This window comes from Rhinopithecus roxellana, chromosome 1, assembly GCF_007565055.1.
Source record: "Rhinopithecus roxellana isolate Shanxi Qingling chromosome 1, ASM756505v1, whole genome shotgun sequence".
Taxonomy (NCBI): Eukaryota; Metazoa; Chordata; class Mammalia; order Primates; family Cercopithecidae; genus Rhinopithecus; species Rhinopithecus roxellana.
Genome location: NC_044549.1, coordinates 161264043 through 161290820, shown reverse-complemented (window position 1 = coordinate 161290820; position 26778 = coordinate 161264043). Strand labels below are relative to the sequence as shown.

Here is a 26778-nt window from a genome sequence, read left to right as displayed (position 1 = left end):
CATTCTAATTCAATCATTCTTCTTTCATTTGGGGTTCCTCACTAAAGAAAATTCTCATTCACTGTTCTTTTACTTAGTGGTACAGTTTGTGTAAGATAGGTAATTAAAATACTTCCTTTTTTTTTTTTTTTTTTTTTTGCGAATGAATCTCACTCTGTCACCCAGGCCGGAGTGCAGTGGCGCAATCTCGGCTCACTGAAACTCAACTCCACCTCCCAGGTTCAGGTGAATCTCCTGCCTCAGCCTCCCTGGGATCTGGGATTACAGGCACGTGCCACCACACCAAGCTAATTTTTGTATTTTTAGTAGAGACGGGGGGGGGGTTTCACCATGTTGGCCAGGCTGGTCTCGAACTTCTGACCTCAAGTGATCTGCCTGCCTTGGCCTCCCAAAGTGGTGGGATTACACCCATGAGCCATGATGCCTGGCCTACTTCCTTCTTTTTTTTTTTTTATCAAAATAACCCATTTTGGCCAGGGGGAGACTCTTCAAGTTGGTTCCTGAGTACTTTTCAAACAACCCTTTCAGTTTGGCTGAAAGTCTTTTACACTAAGGTGTTCTAGTTCCATCATACACTTTGTCTCAGTCCTACAATCAGCATTTGTCCAAGCCCTGGTTTCTTTTTGTGGAAAATAATATTTCAAGACCATAATCTGGATGCTAAGGCAGCACAATGATATCGGATGGTCGTTATTGTATGTTCAGTAGCCAGATCTAAAACACACCCCCACAAAAATGATTTATTATTAAAGTATAACATTCATCCACTGAAGTGTACAAATCCTAGGTATAAAAATACATATACAAACTTATGCTACCACCATCTCACTCTCGACATAGAACACATTCAACACCAAAAGACTGTTTTGCCCTTTTATGCACCCAGAGGTAAACAAAAATATACTCCCTCCTAGAGGTAAACACCTCTGAATTTTATTACCATAGATTAATTTCCACTGATATTGCACTTCACATAAATGGAACCAAACACTATGCAGTCTTTGGCGTTACTTTTTCACCTTTAACTGTGAAATTTATCCATGCTGTTGCATGACGCAGCAGTTTGTCTTTGCTCTGTAGTGTTCCCTTAATGAATATACTACAATTTATTTTTCCATCCTGTGGTTAAGTGACATTTGGGTTGTTTCTAATTTTTGGCTATTATGAACAAAACTGCTATAAATATTCTTGTGCACATCTTTTGGTAGACATATACATTTATTTCACTTGAACATATACCTAGAAGAAACTGCTACACTAAAGGGTTGGAAAGTCTTTACTTTTAGCAGTGTTTTTTTTCCTTCTAACTTTCATTTTGGGTTTGGTGGGGTACATGTGCAGGTTTGTTACACGGGTAAATTGTGTGTTGCTGGAGTTTGGTGTACAAATTATTTTGTCATCCAGGTAATGAGCACAGTATCCAATAGGTAGTTTTTCAATCTTCATCCTCCTCTTACCCTCCACCCCAAGAAGGCCTCCATGTCTACTGTTTCCTTTTTTGTGTCCACGTATGCTCAACGTTTTGTTCCCACTTATAAAAAAATGCAGTATTTGGTTCTCTGTTCCTGCATTAGTTTGCTTAGGATAATGGCCTCCAGCTGCATCCATGCTGAATGGTAGTTCTGTTTTAAGTTCTTTGAGAAATCTCCAAATTGCCTTCTACAGTGGCTGAACTAGTCTACAGTCCCACCAGCAGTGTATCAACATTCCCTTCTCTCTGCATCCTCATCAGCATCTGTTTTTTGACTTTTTAATAATAGCTGTTCTGACTGGTGTGAGATGGTATCTCATTGTGGTTTTGATTTGCATTTCTCTAATGATTAATGATGTCGAGCTTTTTTTCATATTCTTCTTGGCCACATGTATGTCTTCTTTTGAAAAGTGTCTGTTCATGTCCTTTGCCCACTTTTTAAAAGGGGTTATTTTTTCATTTGTGGATTTATTTAAGTTCCTCATAGGTTCTGGATATTAGACCTTTGTCAGCTGCATAGTTTGCAAGTATTTTCTCCCATTCTGTAGGGTGTCTGTTTACTCTGTTGATATTTTATTTTGCTGTGCAGAAGCTCTTTAGTTTACTTAGGTCCCACTGATCAATTTTTGATTTTGCTGCAATTGCTATTGGCGCCTTGTCATGAAGCCTTTGCCAGGGCCTATGTCCAGAATGGTATTTCCTAAGTTTTCTTCTAGGGATTTTACAGTTTTAGGTTTTACACTTAAGTCTTTAACCCACGTTGAGCTGATTTTTGTATATAGTAAAAGGAAGGATTCTAGTTTCAATCTTATGTATATGGCTAGCCAGTTATCCCAGCACCATTTATTGAATAGGGAGTCCTTTCCCATTGCTTGTTATTGGCAGCTTTGTCAGAGATCAGATGACTGTAGGTGTGCAGCTCTATTTATGGGTTCTCTAACCTATTCCATTGGTCTATGTGTCTGTTTTTGTATCAGTACCATGCTGTTTTCGTTATTGTAGCCTTGCAGTATAGTTTGAAGTCCATTTGGGTGATGCCTCCAGTTTTGTTCTTTTTGCTTAAGATAGTTTTGGCTACTTGGACTCTTTTTTTCATCCCATATGGATTTTATTTATTATTATTTTTTGAGACAAAGTCTCGCTCTGTCACCCAGGTTGGAGTGCAGTGGCGTGATCTCAGCTCACTGCAACCTCCACCTTCCGGTTGAAGTGATTCTCCTGCCTCAGCCTCCCAGATAGCTGAGATTACAGGTGTCTGCCACCACACCCAGCTAATTTTTGTATTTTTAGTAGAGATAGGGTTTCACCATGTTGGCCAGGCTGGTCTCGAACTCCTGATCTCAAGCGACCCACCTGCCTTGGCCTCCCAAAGTGCTAGGATTACAGGTGTGAGCCACCATGCCTGCCCCACATTAATTTTAGAATATTTTTTTCTAATTCTGTGAAAAAAGTCATTAGCAGTTTGAGAGGAATACCACTGAATCTGTAAATTGCTTTGGATAGTATGGCCATTTTAACAATATTGATTCTTCCCATCCTTGAGCATGAAATGTTTTTGCGTTTGTGTCATTTCTCATTTCTTTCAGCAGTGTTTTGTAATTCTCGTTGTAGAGATCCTTCACTTCCCTACTTAGCTGTTTTGCTAGGCATTTTATTCTTTTTCTGGCTATTGTGCATGGTATTGCATTCTTGATTCGGCTCTCAGCTTGGACGTTATTGGTCTATAGAAATGCTACTGATTTTTGTACATTAAGTTGGTATCCTAAAACTTTGCTGAAATTGTTTATCAGATCTAAGAGCCTTTGGGCAGACACTATGCCTGAGGATCATCTGAGAAGACAGATAGTTTGACTTCCTTTCTTCCTACTTGGATCCCTTTTCTTTTTTCTCTTGCCTGATTGCTATGGCTCTAACTTCCCATTTAGTAGTTATGGCTAAAAGTTTCCTAAACTACAGTAGTTGTGCCAATTTATCCCTCCATGAACAATTTACAAAAGTTTCAGTTATTTCACACCTTTATGGATACCTGGTATTGTTGGTCTTCTTAACACCATCCTTCTAATGAGGATATAATGATACTGCATTATTTAAAATGTATTTCCCTGCTATGAGCAATGATTTTGAGCACCTATTCATATAATTATTGGCCATTTTGGGAGTTTTTGTGAAGCACTTATTTTTTAAATTGGGTTTTTCTTATAGATTTGTAGTTCTTTATGTGTTTTAGATATGAACATTTTGTTGGATGGGTTGTCTAACTCTGTCCTTTCACATTCTCTTAAGGTTTGTTTGTTTTCAAGACGCAGTCTTGCTCTGTCTCCCAGGTTGGAGTGCAGTGGCACAATCTCAGCTCACTGCAACCTCCACCTTCTGGGTTCAAGCGATTCTCCTGCCTCAGCCTCCCAAAGGGCTGGGACTACAGGTGCACGCTGCCACACCCAGTTGATTTTTTGTATTTTAGTAGACGGGGTTTCACCATGTTGCCCAGGCTGGTCTCGAACTCCTGAGCTCAGGCAATCCGCCCACCTCGGCCTCCCAAAGTGCTAGGATTACAGGCATGAGCCACTGCGCCAGGCCAAGGTTGGTTGTTTGTTTTGAGATGGAGTCTAGCTCTGTCACCAGGCTAGAGTGCAGTGGCGGGATCTCAGATCGCTGCAACCTCCACCTCCTGGGTTCAAGCGATTCTCGTGCCTCAGCCTCCCAAATAGCTGGGACTACAGGCACACACCGCCACGCCCAGCTGATTTTTTGTATTTTATTAGAGACAGGGTTTCACCGTGTTGCCCAGGCTGGTCTCTAACTCCTGAGCTCAGGCAATCCGCCTGCCTCGGCCTCCCAAAGTGCTAGGATTACAGGTGTGAGCCACTGCACCAGGCCAACGTTGTTTGTTTTGAGATGGAGTCTTGCTCTGTCGCCAGGCTAGAGGGCAGTGGCGGGATCTCAGCTAACTGCAACCTCCACCTCCTGCGTTCAAGTGATTCTCCTGCCTCACCCTCCCGAGTAGCTGGGACTACAGGCGTGCGCCACCACACCCAGCTAATTTTTGTATTTTTAGTAGAGATGGGGTTTCACCATATTGGCCAGGATGGTCTCGATCTCTTGGCCTCATGATCCACCCAACTCGGTCTCCCAAAGTTCTAGGATTACAGGCATGAGCCACCACGCTCAGTTGTTTTTTAATAAAGTTTCCTACTTTAGTGAAGTCCAATTTATCAATTATTTTAAATGGCTGTGAAGATACAATATGCCATGTTGAAGAAATATTTGCTTACTCTGAAGTTAAAAAGATATTCTTGTGTATTTTCTTCTAGAATCTGTTTTACCTTTCACATTTATATGTATTAACTATTTCAGATTACTCTTTGCATATGTTCTGAGGTAGGTATCAAGGTTTGTTTTTCTTTTCCATGGTTTTTCAATTGACCCAGCACATTTTACTGAGAGGTCATCCTCTCTCCACAGAACTGTTTAAGGGTGCTTTGGTAAATCAGGTGATCCTTATATGGGGATCTGTTTCTGGAATCTTTTGTGCCAATAAATTATGTATTTTTCCTCACATCGATACCATTCTGTCTTGATTATTGCAGTTTTATAATATGCCTTTACATATGGCCATGTGAGGCCTGCAACTTTGCTCCTGTGCGTCCTGCAACTGTGCTCCTGTGCGTCCTGCAACTGTGCTCCTGTGCGTCCTGCAACTGTGCTCCTGTGCGTCCTGCAACTGTGCTCCTGCTAGGGTTAGGATTAAAATTGCTGTGAATCTGTAATTCAGGCTCCCAATCCATAAACATGACATACCTCCTGATTTATTTAGGTTATTGAAATTTCTCTCCAGCAACATTTTTTAGGTCTTAGACTTGCAAATCTAACAAAGTTAGATTTAGTCTTAGGTAATTTTATGCTAGTGTGAATGGCATCAAATTATCTCCCCGCCCCCTTCTTTTGAGACAGGGTCTCACTCTGTCATCCAGGCTTTTAATGGGAGTGTTAGGCTAATTTACATTTAATCATGAATATGGTTCAAATCTAACATCTTGCTATTTGTTTTCCATTTGTCCCATCTACTTTGTTCCTTTGCTCCCCTTTTCAGACCTCTTTTGAAATAATTAAACATTTATGCATATTTTATGGTTGTTCTATACAAAATACATCCTTTTTACAGTCTGAAGTAATATTATGCTTCTACCACCAGAATAACAGTGTATTTCCTCTAATCCTTTCCTGTATTTCTAAATTTTTTTTTCAGACAGGGTCTCACTCTGTCTCCCAGGCTAGAGTGCAGTAGTGCAATCTGGGCTCACTGTGTTTCCTATCTTACGTGTTACTGTCAAATATTTTACTTGACAACAAAATATCATTATGATCCTTGCTTTAAACAGTTAATTATCTTTTTTTTTTTTTTTTTTTTTGAGACGGAGTCTCGCTCTGTTGCTGAGGCTGGAGTGCAGTGGCATGATCTCGGCTCACTGCAAGCTCCGCCTCCTGGGTTCACGCCATTCTCCTGCCTCAGTCTCCTGAGTACCTGGGACTACAGGTGCCTGCCACCACACCCAGCTAATTTTTTGTGTTTTTAGTAGAGACGGGGTTTCACCATGTTAGCCAGGATGGTCTCCACCTCCTGACCTCGTGTTCCACCCACCTCAGCCCCCCAAAGTGCTGCGATTATAGGTGTGAGCCACTGCGCCCGGCCCAGTTAATTATCTTTTAAAGGACTTTTAAAGAGGTAAAAGGGATTTCATATTTATCACACTTCGCATTTATGGTATTCTTCATTCCTTCCTACAGATCTGAGTTTCATTTATCTTCACCTAAACAATTTCCTTTAGTATTTCTTAGTTGTGGAAATGTTAGTGATGAATTCTCTCTCTCTCAGCCTTTTTTTTTTCCTAAAAGTTTTTATTTTTAGAAGATAATTTCAAATATATATAATTTGGTTTTCAATTATTTCTTAAAGGTCAGTGAGTATTCTTCTTTTTATTATTATTTGAGACAAGGTCTCACTCTGTTGCCCAGGCTGGAGTGCAGTGGTGTGATCTCAGCTCACTTGCAACCTCTGCCTCCCAGGCTCAAGTGATTCTCCTGCCTCAGCCTCCCAGGTAGCTGAGACCACAGGTATGCACCACCATGCCCAGCATATATATTTTTTTTGGGGGGAGGGGTATTTTTGGTACAGATGGGGTTTCACTGTACTGCTGAGGCTGATCTCAAATTCCTGGGCTCAAACATTCCACCCACCTCAGCTTCCCAAAGTGCTGGGATTACAGATGTGAGCCACCACACCCAGCCTCCTCCCAATTGTTTTCGCCTTCCTTCTTCTGTCATCTTAAGGTTTCTCTTTATCGTTGGTTTCTAGTAATTTAATAGTGTGTGTAGGGGTGTTTTTCATATTTACTCACTGAGCTTCTTGAATCTGTGGGTTGTCTGTCATCAGATTTGGAATTTGGGGGCCATTATTTCTTCAAACACTTTTATGCCCTATTCTTTCTCTTCTCTTTTTTTGCACCTCCAATTACATATATGTTAGACTTCTTAATATTTCCTTATAAGTTGCTGATGATGTGTTAATTTTTTCTATCTTTTTTCTCTTTGTGCATCAGTTTGGATAATTTCTATTAACCTGTCTTCAAATTCCCTAATCCATTCTTGTGCAGTGAATAATCTGCTGAAATGCCTATTCAATGATTTTTAAAATTGGAGATTTTTCAGTTACAGAAATTCTATTTGATTCTTTTAGAACTTCCATGATTCCCTTGACATATCTCATCTCTTCACTGCTTGCATCCATCTTTTCCTGTTAATTCTTTAACATATTTGTCAGAGATGTTTTAAGGCTTTCATCTACTAAATTCCAAAACTGGGTCACCAAAAAGTCAGATTACATTGACTGTTTTCTCTTGTTTACAAGTCACGTTTTTCTGCTAATTTGTGTATCTCACAATTTTAGAACATATTCCTGACAGAATAGTTAAGAATGTAGTATAATTTTATTCTGGCTTGTTATTTCCCCGAGAGTATAAACCCTTCCCTCTGTCTGGAAGTTAAGGTTAGTGTCTGCTCACTGGTAATCCTTCTCGAGTTGAGCTGGATCACAACTAAAAGTACACTTAGATCAGCTGGGTTTGGCTCAATACCCAACCCCTTGGGCCACTACATTAAAAAAAAAAAAAAATCTTGTTAGTAAGTGATACAGAAGGGTTTAGCTGCAGTTTCAGATAGTTTGTTTTCTTTTTGGTTCAAGTGTGGCAAGTATACTGAATCAATCTGCAAGAATGTGAAGAACTAGATGGTTTCTCTCTAGAGAAATCTCTCTGGGGGGTTGGGGGGAAGGGGAAGAATTTCTAGGCCAAATGATTCCTCTTTGCATTTGGGCCTCTAGGGCGTGGGTGATTCAGTGTCTAAGTCAGGCCCACTTGTACCATGACCAGGCACCTACCCCCAGGTATGAAGCTGCTGTGTGGCTCCCTACTCATTTATGAAGGCCTTATTTTTCTGTGAAATTCAGACTTTTCAGACCTCCTCTTGTCTGCTGCTCTTTACTTGCCCTATAACAAGTATGATTTTAAAACTTGGTAACTTTTATGATTATCATGGGAGCAAAACTCTTTCATGTCCTCCGAAGTAGAAGCAGTAGTCTTTGTAATAATGTCTATTAAGGTCTATTTTATCTTATGTTAATATTTCTAAAGTTAATCAATACCTCTATCCAGCAACCTTAATTCATTTTAATCACCCTCTTTCCATCATCCAACTGAAACTGTTGACTATTTTAGCTCCATCTTGTTTCATCAAATCCTCAACGTATTAGTTATTGTCAACATTTTCTCTTTTTTTTTTTTTTTTTTTTTTGAGAAGGAGTCTCGCTCTGTCACCCAGGCTGGAGTGCAGTGGCCAGATCTCAGCTCACTGCAAACTCCGCCTCCCGGGTTTACGCCATTCTCCTGCCTCAGCCTCTCGAGTAGCTGGGACTACAGGCGCCCACCACCTCGCCCGGCTAGTTTTTTGTATTTTTTTAGTAGAGACGGGGTTTCACCGTGTTAGCCAGGATGGTCTCGATCTCCTGACCTTGTGATCCGCCCGCCTCGGCCTCCCAAAGTGCTGGGATTACAGGCTTGAGCCACCGCGCCCGGCCAACATTTTCTCTTTTAAACAATCAACACTTACTGATATTTACCCAAATGGTTACATTTTGTTTTTTTAAAAAAGTGTGCAATTTAATCTATTCACAATGTTGTGTAACCACACTTCTATCTAGTTTCAAAATATTTTCATTGCCCCAAAAGAAAACACTGTACCCATTAAGCAGTCACTCCCTATCTCCCACTCCCCTCAGCTCCCGACAATCAGCAATACATTTTCTGTCTCCATGGATTTATCTCCTCGGCATAGTTCATGTAAATGGAATTAGGCAATATGTGACCTTTCGGGTTTGGCTTCATTTCTTCATATAATGTTTTTGAGGTTAATCCACATTGTAACATGTATCTGTAGTCCTTTCCTTTTTGTGGCTGAATAATATCCCACTGTACATATATACAATCGTGCATCTCATAATGATGTTTTGCTCAGCGATCAACCACATACATGATGGTGATCCTGGATTACAGTACTGCATTTTCACTGTATCTTTTCTATGTTTAGATACACAAATACCGCCGTATTACAATCACTTATAGTATTCAGTACAGTAACATGCTTTTACAGATTTGTAGCACAGGAGCAATAGGCTACCATATAGCCTACATGTGCAGTAGGTCATACTATTTAGCTTTGAGTAAGTGCACTCTGTAATGTTCACACAACTGCAAAATCACCTGACACATTTCTCAAAATACAGCTCCACTGTCAAGTGACGCATGACTATACCACAATTAGTTTATACATTTATCTGTTGATGGACATTTGGATTATTCCCACATTCTGGCTACTGTGAAAAATACTGCTATGAATATTTGTGTACAAGTATTGTTGGAGTTTTCAGGTTTTTTTGGCATATACCTAAAAGTGGAATTTCTAGGCCATATAGTAATTATATGTTTAACTTTTCAAGGAACTCCCAAACTGTTTTCTGCAGTGGCTGTACCATTATAGAAAAGGTTTTTATTTCATCTTCATTTTAGAATAATTTAGCAAAGTAAAGAATTCTAGGTTTACATTTCCATGGGCACATGGAAAATATTTTTCCACTCCACTTCTACTTTGGCTGATGAGAGATTTGTTGTCAGTTTAATTGCTGATCCTTTTGGGTAATCTTATTCACCTTGCAGATTAATTTAGGACTTTGTCTTTAGGGTTCTTCTATTTTATTATATTGTATCTAGGTATTTTTTTATTTAGGTATTTATTTTTATTAATCCTTTCCAGAACTTGATACGCTTTTTCAATTTGGTGATTTATATCTTTAATCCATTCTAAAAAATTGCAGCCACTATTGTTTCAAATAATATCCTTCTCACATTCTCTCTCTATTCTTTGTCTATAATTTCCTTTAGAAATCATCTAATCCCATCATCTGGGTCTTTTAACCTTTTCTATATTTCTGTATCTTCATCTCTCTATGCTACATTTTGTATAAATTCCTCATCTGTGTTTTTCAGCTTTCTCATTCCATTTCAGCTTGATCTAATAGTTATTTAATCCACTTACTCTCCCTGACCAAGGATCATTTCCTTAAGTAACTTATAAGAGCTATCATGACCTCATTTTCATATGATTATTGAGGTATAGAAAGCTCAGGAATCTTAGTTTGTGAAATGTCCCTATAAAGTTGTTTTACATTTGATTATGCCTAGTTCTCCCAAAGGTTTCATCCTTCTAGAATCAGTTTTAATTTAATTTCTTAGCTTGGAATTTCTGTATCATCTATAAATACTACTAGATTTCTCAAGAAAAGCTTCCCCCGCTTCACCCAAAGCCCTGAGAAGAAACAGGGATTTCTCTGTTTAAGAAGAACAGGGGGAGGGAGCCTTTCCAGGGTCTCTGCATTGTGTAGTGGTCACATATCCAATTCCTCCACCTGTACATGCTCAAAGACCTCATCTCCCTTCTCTGTGAGGGCCACTAGCTATTACAGACAGCCTGGTATCTGCTTTGCCTAATCTTAGGATACTTGTAACAGGTATGTATAAACTTTCTTAAACAACATATTTACTTTTCTGTTTTACTTTATTGTAACCATTTTTTCTACTTATGCTTTCATGCTAGTCCCATTCCAAAGTTACAAAATCCTAAATTCAGGTGTTTTTTCCTTTTATGACAATTAATAGTACAATAGTCTGGTCTATAGGTTAGAATATCAACTACCCTGTACTTCCATTATTATAGCAAAGAAAACTGAGTACATGGGCTAGTTGATTTAAAATATTTAAAAAACTTTTATTGATACATAATAGATGTACATATTTTTAGGTACATGTAAGATATATATTATATATATACAACAGAATATTTTATAATATATATTTTATATGATATACACATATTTTTGTGTGTGTGTGTGCGACAGAGTCTTGTTCTGTTGCCCAGGCTGGAGTGTAGTGGCATGATCTCGGTTCACTGCAACCTCTGCCTTCCAGGTTTAAATGATTCTCCTGCCTCAGCCTCCTAAGTAGCTGGGATTACAGGCACACGCCACCACACCCAGCTAATTTCTGTATTTTTTTAGTAGAGACAGAGTTTTGCCATGCTGGTCAGGCTGGTCTCAAACTCCTGGCGTTAAGTGAGCTGCCTGGCTTGGCCTCTCAAAGTGCTGGGATTATAGGCGTGAGCCACTGCACCAGCCACATGTGGTACATTCATATAATGTGTAAATATCAAGTCAGGGTAATTGGGATATTCATCTCTCTAAATATTTATCTTTTCTTTATACTAGGAACATTTGAATTATTTTCTTCTAGTTATTTTTAAATACACAATAGATTATTGTTAACTATAGTCACTCCACTGATATATCAAAAGTCAGGTATTATTTCTTCTAACTGTATATTTATACCCATTAATCAATCTCTCTTCATCCCCACAACCCCGTACCCTTCCCAGCTACTGTTAACCATCAATCTACTCTCCTTTCTTCATTAGATCAGCGTTTTTTTCTTTTTGATTTTTGGACAGTGTCTTGCTCCATCACTCAGTTTGGAGTACGATGGTGCAATCACAGCTCACCGCAGCCTCAACCTCTGTGGTCCAAGAGATCCTTCCACCTCAGCCTCCTGAGTAGTTGGGACTAAAGGTGCACAAGACCATAGCTGGTTAATTAAAAATTTTTTCTAGAGACAGAGTTTTGCCATGTTGCCCAGCCTGGTCTCAAACTCCTGTGCTCAAGTGGTCCTCCTGCCTTGGCCTCCCAAAGTGCTGGGATTATAGGTGTGAGCCACCACACTGAACCAGAGCAACTTAAATAAACAAACAAAAAACAGGGTCTCACTCTGTCACCCAGTCTGGAGTGTGATGTCACTATCAGCTCACTGCAACCTTGAACTCCTAGGCTTGCTTAACTGATCCTCCCACACCAGCCTCCCAAGTAGCCACCACACCTGGTTCATTTTTTAAAAAGTTTTGTAGAGATGGAGTTTTGCTATGTGCCCCAGGCTGATCTCAAACTCCTGGCCTCAAGCAGTCCTCCCACCTTGGCCTCCCAAAGTGCTGGGATTACAGGCGTGAGCCACCATGCCCATCAACTTTTTTAGCTCTCACATATGAGTAAGAACATGCAATATTTGTCTTTCTGTACCTGGCTTATTTCACTTAACGACCTCTGGTTCCATCCATCTTGCTGCAAATGACAGGATTTCAATCTTTTTATGGTTAAATAATACTCCATTATGTATATACAACATTTTCTTTATCCATTCATCCACTGATGGACACTTAATTCCATATTTTGGCTATTGTGAATAATGCTGCAATAAACATTGGAGTGTAAATATCTCTTTGATATATTCATTTTCTTTCTTTTGGATATATATCCAGTGGTGGAATTAGTAGATCACATGGTAGCTCTATTTTTAAAATTTTTTAGGAACCTCCATACTGTTCTCCATAGTGGATGTACTAATTTACATTCCCACCAACAGTGTATGAATGTTCTTCTTTCTCTACATCTTTGCCAGCATCTGTCACTCCATCATCTTTTTGATAAAAGCAATTCTAAGTGGGGTGAGGTGATACCTCATTGAGGTTTTAATGTCTATTTCTCTGGTGATTAATGGTGTTAAACATTTTTTCATATACCTGTTGGCCATTTATATTTCTTCTTTTGAGAAATGTCTATTCAGCTCTCTGGCCTGTTTTTAATTGGACTATCTGGGTGGGGGAAAGGCAGGTGTTTGTTTTGTTTGTTTTGCTACCGAATTGTTTTGAGTTCCTTATATACTCTGGCAACTAATGTCTTGTCAGATGGATAGTTTGCAAACATTTACTCCCATTCTGTGGGTTGTCTCTTCACTTTGTTTATGGTTTCCTTTGCTGTGGATAATCGTTTTAGCTTGATGTAATCCTAATTGTCTATTTTTGCTTTGGTTGCCTGTGATTTTGAGGTCTTACACTACACACACAAATTTGCCCAGACCATCGTCCTAGAGTGCTTCCCCAATGTTTTCTTCTAGTAGTTTCACAATTACAGGTGTTAAATTTAAGTCTTTAATCCATTTTGGTTTTTGTATCTGGTGAGAGACAGGGGTCTAGTTTCATTTTTCTGGATATGGTTATCCAGTTTCCCCAGCACCATTTACTGAAGAAACCGTCCTTTCCCCATTTTATGTTCTTGGTGCCTTTGTCAAAAATTAGTTGGTTGTAAGTTCATGGATCTATATCTGGGTTCTCCATTCTGTTCCATTGCTCTGTGTTTGTTTCTATACCAGCACCATACTGATTTGGTTACTATAGCTCTGTAGTATTTTTTTTTTTTTTGAGACGGAGTCTTGCTCTGCCACCCAGGCTGGAGTGCAGTGGCCGGATCTCAGCTCACTGCAAGCTCCGCCTCCCGGGTTCACGCCATTCTCCTGTCTCAGCCTCCCGAGTAGCTGGGACTACAGGCGCCCGCCTCATCGCCCGGCTAGTTTTTTGTATTTTTTAGTAGAGACGGGGTTTCACCGTATTAGCCAGGATGGTCTCGATCTCCTGACCTCATGATCCGCCCGTCTCGGCCTCCCAAAGTGCTGGGATTACAGGCTTGAGCCACCGCGCCCGGCCTGTAGTATATTTTGAACACAGGTAGTGTAATGCCTCCAGTTCTGTCTTTTGCTCAGGATTGTTTTGCCTATTTGGAGTCCTTTGTGGGTCCATATAAATGTTAGGAATTTTTTCTATTTCTGTAAAGAATATCATTGATATTTTGATAGAAATTGCATTGAATCTATAAATTGCTTTGGGCAGTGTAGTCATTTTGACAATATTAATTCTTCTAATCCATGAGCATGGGATTTCTTTCCATTTTTTGGTATCCTCTTCAATTTCTTTCATCAATGTTTTAATCCATGAGCATGGGATGTCTTTCCATTTTTTGGTGTCCACTTCAATTTCTTTCATCAGTGTTTTACAGTTTTCCTTGTACAGATCTTTCATTTCTTTGGTTAAATTGATTCCTAGGTAATTTTTATTCTTTGTAGCAATTATAAATGGGATTGCCTTTTTCAGTGTCTTTTTCAGCTTGCTCACCAGTGGCATATATAAATGCTACTGACTTCTGTACCCTGACTTTGTATCCTGCAACTTTAGTGAATTTGTTAATGAGTTCTAACAGGTTTTTTGGGTTTTTCTGGTAGATTCTTTAGCTTTTTCTAAATATAAGATCATTTTGTCTGTGAACAAGACTAATTTGACTTCTCCCTTTCCAATTTGGATGTGCTTTCTTTCTCTTGTCTAATTGCACTGGCCAGGATTTCCAGTATCATGCTGAATGAAAATGATGAAAGTAGGCATCCATGTTTTGATCTAGATCTTAGAGAAAAGGCCTTTATGATTCAATCTTAATAGATTGTACATGTCCCAAATTTATCCATTTCTTCTAGGTTTTCTAATTTGTTGGTGTTTAGTTGTTCATAATTGTCTCTAATGAGTCTTTGTATTTCAGTGGCCTTGGTTTCTATATCTTATTTTTCTATTCTGATATTATTTGGGTCTTCTTTTTCTTAGTCTTGAGTTAGCTAATTTTTGATTAGACACATGACTTGTAGTGGTGAATAATCTGTAAAACTGGAAGTTTGTGCTTTGCAGAACAGAATAAAAATTATATGCCTTATCTTTTATAGGTAGATAGATAAAAACCTATGAGGGATTTTTGGGGGTGGATTATGGGACAAACATTTTCAAAACTTTTTTTTTAAGGAGCAATGATGTATAGAGGAAAGAACAAGAGATTTGAAGTCAATAGGCTGCCGTTCAAGTCTCAGACCTAAGCAGACCCTTTAAACTTCAAGTTTCATGTCCTTCCCAGCTGTGGAATCTTGATTATGTCATTCAACTTTTGAGCCTCTGGATTTTCATGTACAAAATCAAGATGATTACAACAGCTTTACCTTACAAAAGACTGTTTTGAGTATCAAGCAATGATTATAAAATTGCTGCAGTGTACTCAAGCAACTTTTATGTTGCCCAGGCTGGTATCAAACTCCTGAGCTCAGGCAATCCACCTGCCTCAGCCTCCCAAAGTGCTAGGATTATAAGTGTGAGGCACCACTCCTGGCCTATCATTTCAATAACTGTAAAACCTGCAGCGATATCTCCTCTCTCATTCCTGAAATTGGTAATTGTTGTCTCTTTTTCCTTCTAGTTAGTCTGGCTATTAGGATAATAAATAATTTATGTTAAGTTAAATAAAATAAATAAATAAGTTAAATAAGCATTAAAGAGAGAATATAATATATGGTAGCTGAAAGCTTTAACAATGTAGATTTAATACAACCATTAAGAAATGGGGGCTGGAAGCCAGAGAGCCTTCCCAGAATCTCTTGATGGGCTGACTGGTGATAAGCTCTCCCTGCTAAAGCCACTCTGCAAAGACCAGAATAAGTCCCTACTTCTTCAAATGCATAGACACCAATGCACAGCCACAAGAATCACAAAAATCAGGGAAACATGACACCATCAAAGGAACAAAATAAAGCACCAGTAACCAGCCCTAAACATGGAGATTTACAAACGGCCTGACAAATAATTAGAAATAGGCCAGGTGCAGTAACTCATGCCTGTAAGCCCAAAACTTTCAGAGGCTGAGGCAGAGGATTGCTTGGAGACCAGGAGTCGGAGATCAGCCTGGGCAATATGATGAGACCCTGTCTCTACAACAAAATTTAAAAATCAGCCAGGTGTGGTGGCATACTTCTATGGTCCCATCTACTTAGAAGGCTGGGGCAGGTGGATGGCTTGAGCTCAGGAGGTCGAGGCTATAGTGAGCTATGATTGCACCACTGCACTCCAGTCTGGGTGACAAAGTGAGACCCTGTCTCAAAATAAAAATTAAAAAGAATAAAAAATAGTTGTCTATCTATACTGCATAACTCACTGAGCTACATTAAGACAACTAAATGAAATCAGGAAAACAATACATAAAATTAGTTCAACAAAGAGACAGAAACCACAAAAAGAACCAAACAGGCTGGGCACAGGAGAGCATGCCTGTAATCCCAGCACTTTGTGAGGCTGAGGCAAGGGATCATGGGGTCAGGACATTGAGACCATCCTGGCTAACACAGTGAAACCCCGTCTCTACTAAAATACAAAAAATTAGCCCGGTGTGGTGGCGTGCGCCTGTAGTCCTAGCTACTCAGGAGGCTGAGGCCGGAGAATCACTTGAACCTGGGAGGCAGAGGTTGCAGTGAGCCGAAATAGTGGCACCGCACTCCAGACTGGGTGACAGAGCAAGACTCCATCTCAAAAAATAAAAGGACCAAATTCCGTAGCTAAGAATTCCTTCTTAGATAGGAAGGAAACCAGCAAAAGCTACAAGAAGCCAGGTGCAGTGGCATGTGCCTGTGGTTCCAGCTACTGAGGAGGCAATGGCAGGAATATTGCTTGAGCTGAGGAGTTCAAGGCCAGCATGGGTAACACAGTAAAACCGTGCCTCAACAAACAAACAAAAACAACAACAAAAAACTAAAACCAAACAAACCCTACTAAGATCATGTAAAAGGACTCAGGAACCAAAGCCAGGACAATTTGATTTTCAATACAGGTAATTTCAATGGACTGAAAATTATCAAATATGTTTAAATTCATAAATTTATAACTATTTTTTAAAAATCTATGTGGTCACCTTCTGAGGATGAGAAACCAACTAATTTTTATTTTTAAATAATTTCTGATTTACAGTAAAGTTGCAAAAGTATGACAAGGAATGTTTGCATATACTTCGCCCAAATTTGCCAAAGCTAAATTATACCGCATTTACATTTTCTCTACATATTTAATATATATTATATATATATATCTCATTTTCTCTGAAATGTTTGAGAGTACATTGTAGACATGATGCCCGTTTACCCTTACATTTTCAAATATTTCCCCCAAACAAGAATATTCTTTTATAAATGCAGTATAATTATCAAAATAAGGAAATTAACAGTAATCTATTACTATTGTCTAATCTACAGATATTATTCAAAATCTGCCAACTGTCCCATTAATGGTCCTAATGCAAAAGAAAAAAAAATCTGACCCAGGATCCAATTCAGGATCATATACTGTATTTGGCTGTCATGGCTTCTCTTCAGCACCCATTAATCTGGAACACTTCCTCAGCCTTTGTCTGTTGTAACTTCAATATTTTTAAAAGCAAATAGGCCAATTACTTTGTAGAATGTCCTTGTGTGCATATCTGATGCTTCCTCATGATTAGATTCAGGTTACAAATTTATAAATTTTTGTCAGGAATGCCACAGATAGGATATTGTGCTCTTAGTACATCGCATGAGGAGGTATATGATGTCCATCTGTATTGTTACTGGTGATGCTAACTTCGATCATTTGCTTAAGATGGTGTCTGCCAGACTGCCCTATTATAGTTAGCATTTTTCCTTTGTAATTAACATTTATCTTGTGGAAAGACTATTTGAAACTATGTAAATATTCTGTTTCTCATCATATCTTTAAATAAATCTCATTATGTCTAAAACTGGCAAATAAAAGGATAGAATCAAGCATTTTCCTGCCTTTATACAGATAAAATATAACACTGGGTACTCAAATAGAACTGAAGTGCCTCTTTATAAAAGTATTCCAATAAGTGGGAAAAAAAGAATGAGAGTATCACCACTTTGCAGCCCCAATAAATTAATGACGTAGACAATAAGCATCAACACTAGCATCTCAAAAAAGATAAAACCAGACGTTGTATGACTTCTGATGAACAAATACAGCACCACAGAAAGTCCTACCAAAGTAGTAGAATCAATCTGATAAAGTCTCTGGATCCAACTGTCAATATTCCAAGAAATATAAAAGATGGAGGAAACTTGAAACTGCACCATGAGGACACAGTAAGCATCCAGACTGTGGGAACTTTTACAGGCCAAATAACCCAAGTTCTTCAACAGACAAATGTATGGAACAGAAAGATAGGGAGAGGGGACCTGTAGATTAACTGAGACTTAACAGATTTACAATTTTTTTAGATGGGCAAGAGTAAGCTATAATGTCTAAGGATGCACATATAGGTGATAAATCTACAAAGAAATGAAATATAGTGATAGCTATAAGTCAAGATAGTGGTTCCTTCAGAAGAGGAAAAAAGCAGTTGTGATTTGAATGGGCGCAGAGGTGCTTCTATGGTGACTGGCAAAGTTTACTGACGTAGGTGGTGTCTATAAGGATATTTGTTTTGTGTAGTTCTCCGACTATATATTGGATATTACAAAAAAGTTTTTTTTTTTTTTTTTTAAAGTAGGGGTCAAAGAAGCAAAAGCGGTACATGATAAATATTTGAAACTGAATAAGAAAAACACTACAGTTCAAAATCTGTAGAATGCAACAAAAGTAGAGCTTTCAGTTAATTGTCTAAGGCTCAAAAAATAAGCAATTAAACATTCAACTTATGAAGGTAGCTAAAGAAAACAGAATAAAACTCAAAGAAAAAATTTTTACAGAGATATGAATGGAAACTATTAAAATAGAAATGAAGAAACAATGGAAAAGAATAAGGCCAAAAGCTAGTTCTTCCAAAAGACTAATGAAATAGGTAAACTTCTAGTGAGATTAATCAAGAAAGGAAGAAACACTTGAGCATAAACTAACAATACTAAGGAAGAAAGTAACATTACAACAGATACAGCACAGTTTACAAAGAAAATAAAAAGTTACCAAGACAAAATGTAAAACTCAAAGTGGACACACTCCTAGAAAAATAAAATTAGTAAAAGTGACTCAAGAAAAAAAACCTTGAAAAATACTATTCATTTCTAAAAATTGAAGTAATAGTTAATTTCCCACAAAGAAAATTCTAGCCTCACATAATTTTATAGTTCTAACAGACTTTCGAGCAACAATTAAACCAAGACAAATAGATGCTTTCAGAGAACAGAAAAACACGTGAATACTGCTCAACTCAATTCTTTGAGGCTTATATTAATTTAAAAATCAGATAAAGATAGTATAAGAAATAAATTTGTGAGCCCTGGCCACTCAAAAATACAGATGCCTTACCAAATATGTAGGACTGACACACAGAAAATACTAAATACTAGAAATAGACTCATACATGTATTACAGAGGTGATAGGGCATTTCTATGTAGAAACAGAAGGATCATTCAACAAATGAACCTAGAAAAATCGATAATCCATATACAAAAGAAAACAAAAATGTATTCCTATCTTACATATAAACATATGTACCAGAGTGATTAAAAACTGAAATATCAAAAACAAAATTTTTAAGCTTTCGGAATAAAATAGATGTGACTATCTCTTTGTCTTCAGGGTAAGGAGGAAGTTCCTTAAGAAAGCACAAAAAACGCTAAGCATAAAAGAAAAGACTGATATATTTGACTTCACAAAAGGTATGGAAAACAGTGTGGCGATTCCTCAAGGATCTAGAACTAGAAATACCATTTGACCCAGCCATCCCATTACTGGGGATATACCCAAAGGATTATAAGTCATGCTGCTATAAAGACACATGCACACGTATGTTCACTGCGGCACGATTCACAATAGCAAAGACTTGGAATCAACCCAAATGTCCATCAGTGACAGACTGGATTAAGAAAATGTGGCACATATACACCATGGAATACTATGCAGCCATAAAAAAGGATGAGTTCCTGTCCTTTGTAGGGACATGGATGCAGCTGGAAACCATCATTCTCAGCAAACTATCACAAGAACAGAAAACCAAATACTGCATGTTCTCACTCATAGATGGGAAATGAACAATGAGATCACTTGGACACAGGAAGGGTGGCATCACACACCGAGTCCTATTGTAGGGAGGGGGTAGAGGGGAGGGATAGCATTAGGAGATATACCTAATGTAAATGACGAGTTAATGGGTGCAGCACACCAACATGGCACATGTATACATATGTAACAAACCTGCGCGTTGTGCACATGTACCCTAGAACTTAAAGTATAATAATAATTTTTAAAAAAAAGTTTTAAAAAATGCCTTAGAATGTGAAAAGAACAAGTTAGAAGATGGGATAAAGTACTTGTCAGCTAAACATTAATATCAGTACAAAGATTATACTGAGAATATAAAGAACTACAAATCAATAAGCCGATAATCCAATAGGCCAAAAACAAAAATATGAGTTTCACTGAAGAGGAAACACATGTGACTAATAAACATATGAACAGATGCTCAACATTACTAGAATCCAGGGAAATTCAAAACAAAAGCACAATAAGGTACCATTCTTCACTTCTTTGGCAAAAATAGAGATATGTGACAACACTAAGTGTTAGAGATTCAGTTTGGCACTGAATCTCTTATCCACTCTATGTATGAATATAAACTGGTAAGACCTCTTTGGAAAAACAATTTAATATTTCTTTATAAAGTTAAATATCTGTATAGCCTATAACCCTCAGAAATTCTGTCAGAGAAAACTGCATATTTGTGCACCAGGAGACATCTACAAGGATGTCCAAAGCAGCACTGCTCTTAACTGACAAAACACTGGCAACAACCAAAATACTCAGTAAAGGGGGAAAAAAATAAAATGTTGGTACATTCACACAGTAGAATACTACACAGCAGTAAAAATGAATGAGCAACAGCCAACCAGAGCAACAAGAATCACCTTTCCTAACATAATTTTGAGTGAAAAACATGTCTAAGAATATAACATATACTTTTTGTACAAAGTTAATAAACAAGCAAAAGTAAACATCATATTGTTTAGTCAAAATATATTTAAGATAAAAAGTTTTAAGAAGCAAGAAATCATAAATACAAAGTTGCTAATAATATTACCTTGATGGTGGGGAACGAGGGGGGGCAGCATTTGTGTACATTCCTTATATTACAAAATGAATAAAAGAGGGCAATGCCTGGATCAATGATAAAATGTATCATTAACCAAGAATTATGAATAATCCAATTCTGCATAACTGAAGTTTTTAAAATGCTGCGGTAATCATCCTGCACATATGCTTCAGTGTGCTTTTGCAAATATATGTTAGCAAATTCCTAGAAATGGAATTTGTGAATACATACATTTAGCATTTAAAAATTTTCTTCCAGTGGCCCTACAGAATGGCTGCTACAGTTTATATTCCCACCTAAAGTATCTCGCATCTCCTTGCCAAAACCTAGTATTATCAAACTTTTGGGTAATATCTTACTGTTATTTTGATTTGTATTTAAATATGGGCCTTGTTGAGCATCTCTTTATACATTTATTAGCCATTTGTATTTCTTTTGTTCGTGGCCTCTTCAAACTGTATTTCTAATAAAATCAATCTACCTTATTCTTAATTTTGAGTTTTTTTCTTTGCATATTGAAGAATAATACCCTTGCTTATAATGTGTATCTAATTATTTCATCCACCACTGTACTATTTATCTTTAGTATGGTATAATTTTACCATACTTCACTATTCATAGAGTCAAATTCACCAATCTTTTCTGTGTACTGAATTCGCAGTTTTCAAATGAATAGATCTCTAATACAATTTGCCAGGGATAAATAAGGCTCTGGGGCAAAATGTATTTAGCTTCTATCCTTCCTATCAGAAGAGATTTATTGGTGTTTCACGGCATCTCAATATAGACATAAAATCCAAAGTCATCCTCAGAGTTTTCACACACAAGCATAACCCCAACCTAGTCTAAAGAAAATTTGCTTCTGCCAATTTGGACCTTGGTGCCAACTCCAAAATAGTACATAACAGTTTAGGGAGATAATGAACATGAGGGCTTTTAAGCCTCTGCATCTGATTTCAACATACACATTTATTCAGTCCCACATTGCCACACACAAGTCAAAAAACAACCAGAGAGCAAGCAAACCAACCTAAAACAACTCCTTGGCAAAGAGGAAAAATCTGCATAGATGCTTAAATTTGAAATTGCAGAATATACCCCCAAAAGAGCATCTTACCTGTTAGGATGCCCTGGAATATATATAAGGCAGCAGGCATCACAGACAGCAGGAAATAGAGGCAGCAGTCCTTAAAAAAGTCCATGGAGTGCTGAAACCAACCAGCAAGCAACAACACCTACTCAATGACACCCGTAGCAGGAATAAGCCCTTTACTGCACTGCTTGCCAAGGACCTATGATAAGCACTGGGCTACATCTTAATGATTGCAACAAAAACCACAATGATTTTCACTCATGGGACTGGCTTACAAATGTGAGAAAAGGAAAATTTGAAAATGTATGTGCTAGTCATTTTATAATTTTCCCAAGCAAATTCAACTACTAAAACTGTCATATTATATGAAATCGTGTCTTTGATTTCATATCACCCAGAATTATTAGGCTCAAATCCCTCATTTGGGGCAATGAAATCTTCCTTTATCAAGTCAATAAATTTTTTTTTTTTTTTTTGAGACGGAGTCTCGCTCTGTTGCCCAGGCTGGAGTGCAGTGGCTGGATTGCAGCTCACTGCAAGCTCCGCCTCCCAGGTTTACGCCATTCTCCTGCCTCAGCCTCCCGAGTAGCTGGGACTACAGGCACCTGCCACCACGCCTGGCTAGTTTTTTTGTATTTTTTTAGTAGAGATGGGGTTTCACTGGGTTAGCCAGGATGGTCTCGATCTCCTGACCTCATGATCCGCCCGTCTCAGCCTCCCAAAGTGCTGGGATTACAGGCTTGAGCCACCGCACCCGGCCAAGCCAATAAATTTTATCATGTATCTACACAAATTTAAAAAGGAAAGAAATTACATCGATAATGGTAATTTAATTTTTTTTGTTTGTTTGTTTGTTTGTTTTTTTTTGAGATGGAGTCTCGCTCTGTCGCCCAGGCTGGAGTACAGTGGTTGGATCTCAGCTCACTGCAAGCTCCACCTCCCGGGTTCCCGCCATTCTCCTGCCTCAGCCTCCCGAGTAGCTGGGACTACAGGCGCCCGCCACCTCGCCCGGCTAGTTTTTTTGTATTTTTTTTAGTAGAGACGGGGTTTCACCGTGTTAGCCAGGATGGTCTCGATCTCCTGACCTCGTGATCCGCCCGTCTCGGCCTCCCAAAGTGCTGGGATTACAGGCTTGAGGTAATTTAATTTTTTTAATGTGTCTAGTAATTTTCTTTCATTATTATTTATGACTAACTAGAGCTTTGACTCCTCAGGATGTTTTAAGCTGTTTACTGCAGGTGTGCTTTTACTTCATCACTAACATCTGAAAGCAACCATAATAGAAATTAAAACTTAAATCACTATTAAAATTTATAATCTGAGTTTTAGGTCAGTATTCAATTCACAGAAGACTTTTTTTTTTTTTTTTCTCAAAAAGGGAATAGTTCCCTCCAAGAGACTATCTTTTGTTATAATGCAAGGTAACTGCAGTTGTAAATCAGGTGTCACAACACCACACATCTGCTTAAACAATAGTAATTGTCAGTTTAGTATAAGATAGTAGTATGCAGTTTCTATCGAGATTGAATTAGTCCAGTTTAATGAAATGAAGCATTGGGCCTTCACAGAGTTACTTAATAACCAGGTACTTTACTGCAATATTTTTAGCAGTAGCATATATTTAGATCCATATTAAGAGCTGGATTCATCAGTTGTTTGTATTAAAGCTGACTGCATTGTCAAATAGCATTTATTAAATATTCAGGCATCCAAAAATTGATATTAATAACAATAAGAGCTAACATTTATTTAATACTTACATGCCAGGTACTCTAAGAACAATAACCGCACAAGGTAAGAACTATTACTATTCCCATTTTACAGATGGGCAAATTAAGGCCCAGAGAGTTAAGTAACTAAGGTTACACAACTAATAAATGAGAAGAGTTGAAATCTGAACCCAGAAAGTCTGATTCTAACAGTAATATGGACAATAACAATGTGGAAAAATATATGCAAGGATAATCCAACTCACTAATAGATAATGGTTGCAACAAATTAAGTACTTCCATTGTTATAAAAATTATGTAACTGACTCTCCAGGAAGAATAATATTAAAAGCTGTTTGTTGGGCTATGTGAGAGCAAAGGTAGAGAAAAAACTTCAGTAGCTTTAATTCATGAGCAAGAGCTGGATTTAAAAAAGCAAAATTGTAAAAACTTGTTCAGTAACAAACTAAAAATGGGTAGTAGAGAACGAATCTGTGACTAATATATATTCTTAAAACTATCAATAAAATCAGATGAAAAGTAAACATCGATTTTTCTGAGTGGATTCAAAGTGATAACAGAGAGATGAAAAGCAGCATATTATTTCAGATTATGCTTGCCAATGGTTCCAAAGGGGAAGGGGAAGCTTCGGTCGATGGGATCAGTATTGGAAGCTAGTTGAGAATTAAAGATGGCGGTAACAGAAGCAGTCAAAAGTGGCAGAAGAGAAAATGATCTGGACTGAAAGCAATTAAGCCTGTCACAAAGTCAAAGAATTTACATGTATTGAGGAAGTAAGACTGAAGGTGAATAGGAATTCAACAAGATTAGCAACAACAGACTACACTGTCACAAAGAAGTCTACAATACGAAATAAACACATAAGCCAAGGGTAGACAATGAAGACATAATTTAACTGAGTAGAAAATAATAAAGACTTAAGCGTCATGAGGTGGGGGCTTTGTTATACCCAATGTTGTGGAATTAACTAATGATGCAGATGGATGCTCAGGTAATCTGGTTCAAATCCTTCTTCAAAATTTTTCTTAGAAAGGGTAGCTAGGAAAAGGGAAAGCCACACAGAGAATGGAAAGTCTGAAAGTAAAATGACAGAAATGACTTAAAGGCCAGCAAAAAATTCTTAAATTAAAATACATGGTTTCTAGAGTTAATTTTGAGACTCATGAGTTGGAGAAGATCTGTAGTGGCAATATTTTAAATTCCCCTTACAGACTCTGAAATAAGACTGTAAGTGGGAATGTAAGTCTATGAAGAGACATTAACATTTGCTCTCAAGTGGCAATTCTTTCTGAAAAGTGATCTATGTATGAGCTTTATGGCATGATTCAAAAGCTGTAAGTAGTGATGACAACCTCCAGAATTCCTAACAGCTGAGTCCATCACGGATCTTTAAAAGAACTGAAGTTTCCAAGACTGCAGTTTAGAAATCACACTACATAGAAAGTGATATAATTCCTTTTTATTTTTTTTGGTATCAACAGACAGAAACTGTTCCATGGCTGAGTAGAGTACAAAAGCCAACCCTACCAGAAGGAAAAAAACCATTCAGTTAGTAGCCTTGAGTCATAGCAGAAGTATGCATGAGAAGGGTGGAGTTTAATCACACCCTAGTGTTTAGTGGCCAACAGAGGCCTGCCTGAAGCTGCTTAGGATTCCCCAGGGTAAGAACACCATATTGAGATTACAGCTTGATGCCCGTTCTAGAGAAATGTTCAGACCCAGACTGGAAGCACTACATAATCCTAGGGGGGCACCATCTACACTGCAGTCTATGTGGATGGCATCCGTGCAGCTGTGTAGTGACAGCCTGCCCACCCTGACACAGTTGTATTGCTTCTAACAACTTACGGTGCTTGAGCAAAGTCTTTTCGGTTTATATGGCAAACATACATTTCTTTCTTGTCACCACTTTCTTAAACTTGTCAAAAATGCCAAAGAACATTCTCTCTTATCCAAACATTTGTTTTATTGGAATAAAATACAATTGATATTTTTCATACAATCCTGTCTCAATTTTTTTATCAACTGAGAAGGAGCTCATGACAACAGTGTCAAACAACACCTGGTGACTAATGAAACACCCTTTGAAGTCCCTGAGATGTGATCACTACCACAAAGAAGCCAAGTCCTTACCCCATTTCTCACTCAAGGAAAAACATCTAATAACCTGATGACAGCAAAGGTGAGTAATCTGTGGCATCTAAAAGTGGTTCTGTGGTGAACTTGGGAAGAGATGAAAATAATTATTCCCAATATTTAAACAAAACTCATATTCATTCCCCAAATGTTAAGGTGAGATTTAGTACAGCCACGGAATGGAGTCATCTGGTCAATCTCTTATTGTATGTCAGCATTTCCCCCAAATTTTCTGTGGAATATTAAAAGGATTCCATTGTCAGTAAGTTTGAAATGGCACAATTACCCAACTTGTATCATCGCCATGCACATTAGCCTATTAAGGCCCTGTGAAGTCCTATAGGTTTTGTTACCCCTATAGGACTAGTTTGTTTCCTACAGTTATTTGATCACAAAACCTGGTTTCTGATGCTGTTGTTTTGTGGAGTATCAGTGATAAGAGAAACAGAGTTAGGGAAATGACTCTCAAGGATTATCGTGTATACACCTATTAATTCCTTGCAAAGAATTAAAATATAACAACATCTAAAACGAAAATGAGTTTTTTGTTTTTTTTGTTTTTTTTTTGTTTTTTTGAGGCACAGTCTTACTCTGTCACTCAGGCTGGAGTGCAGTGGCACAGTCTAGGCTCACTGCAACCTCCACCTCCTAGCTTCAAACAATTCTCCTGCCTCAGCCTCCCAATTCTTGTGCCTCAGCCTCTCCAGTAGCTGGGATTACAGGCGTGCACCACCACGCCTGGCTAATTGTTTTGTATTTTTAGCAGAGATAGGGTTTCGCCACATTGGCCAGGCTGGTCTTGAATTCCTGACCTCAAGTGATCTACCTACCTCAGCCTCCTAAAGTGCTGGGATTACAGACATGAGCTACCACTCCTGGCCTTAAAATAAGATTTCTTTTGATGATTGCATAATACTAAAGAGAACTGAAGTG

The 26778-nt window shown here is 38.1% G+C and overlaps 1 protein-coding gene across 1 annotated transcript in view; it reads right to left on the bottom strand.

Annotated features, from left to right (window-relative positions):
• The window catches only part of FBXL2 (F-box and leucine rich repeat protein 2), a 97278-nt gene that overhangs the window by 47090 nt on the left and 23410 nt on the right, over positions 1–26778 (bottom strand). The gene's annotated exons all lie outside the window — the stretch shown is intronic.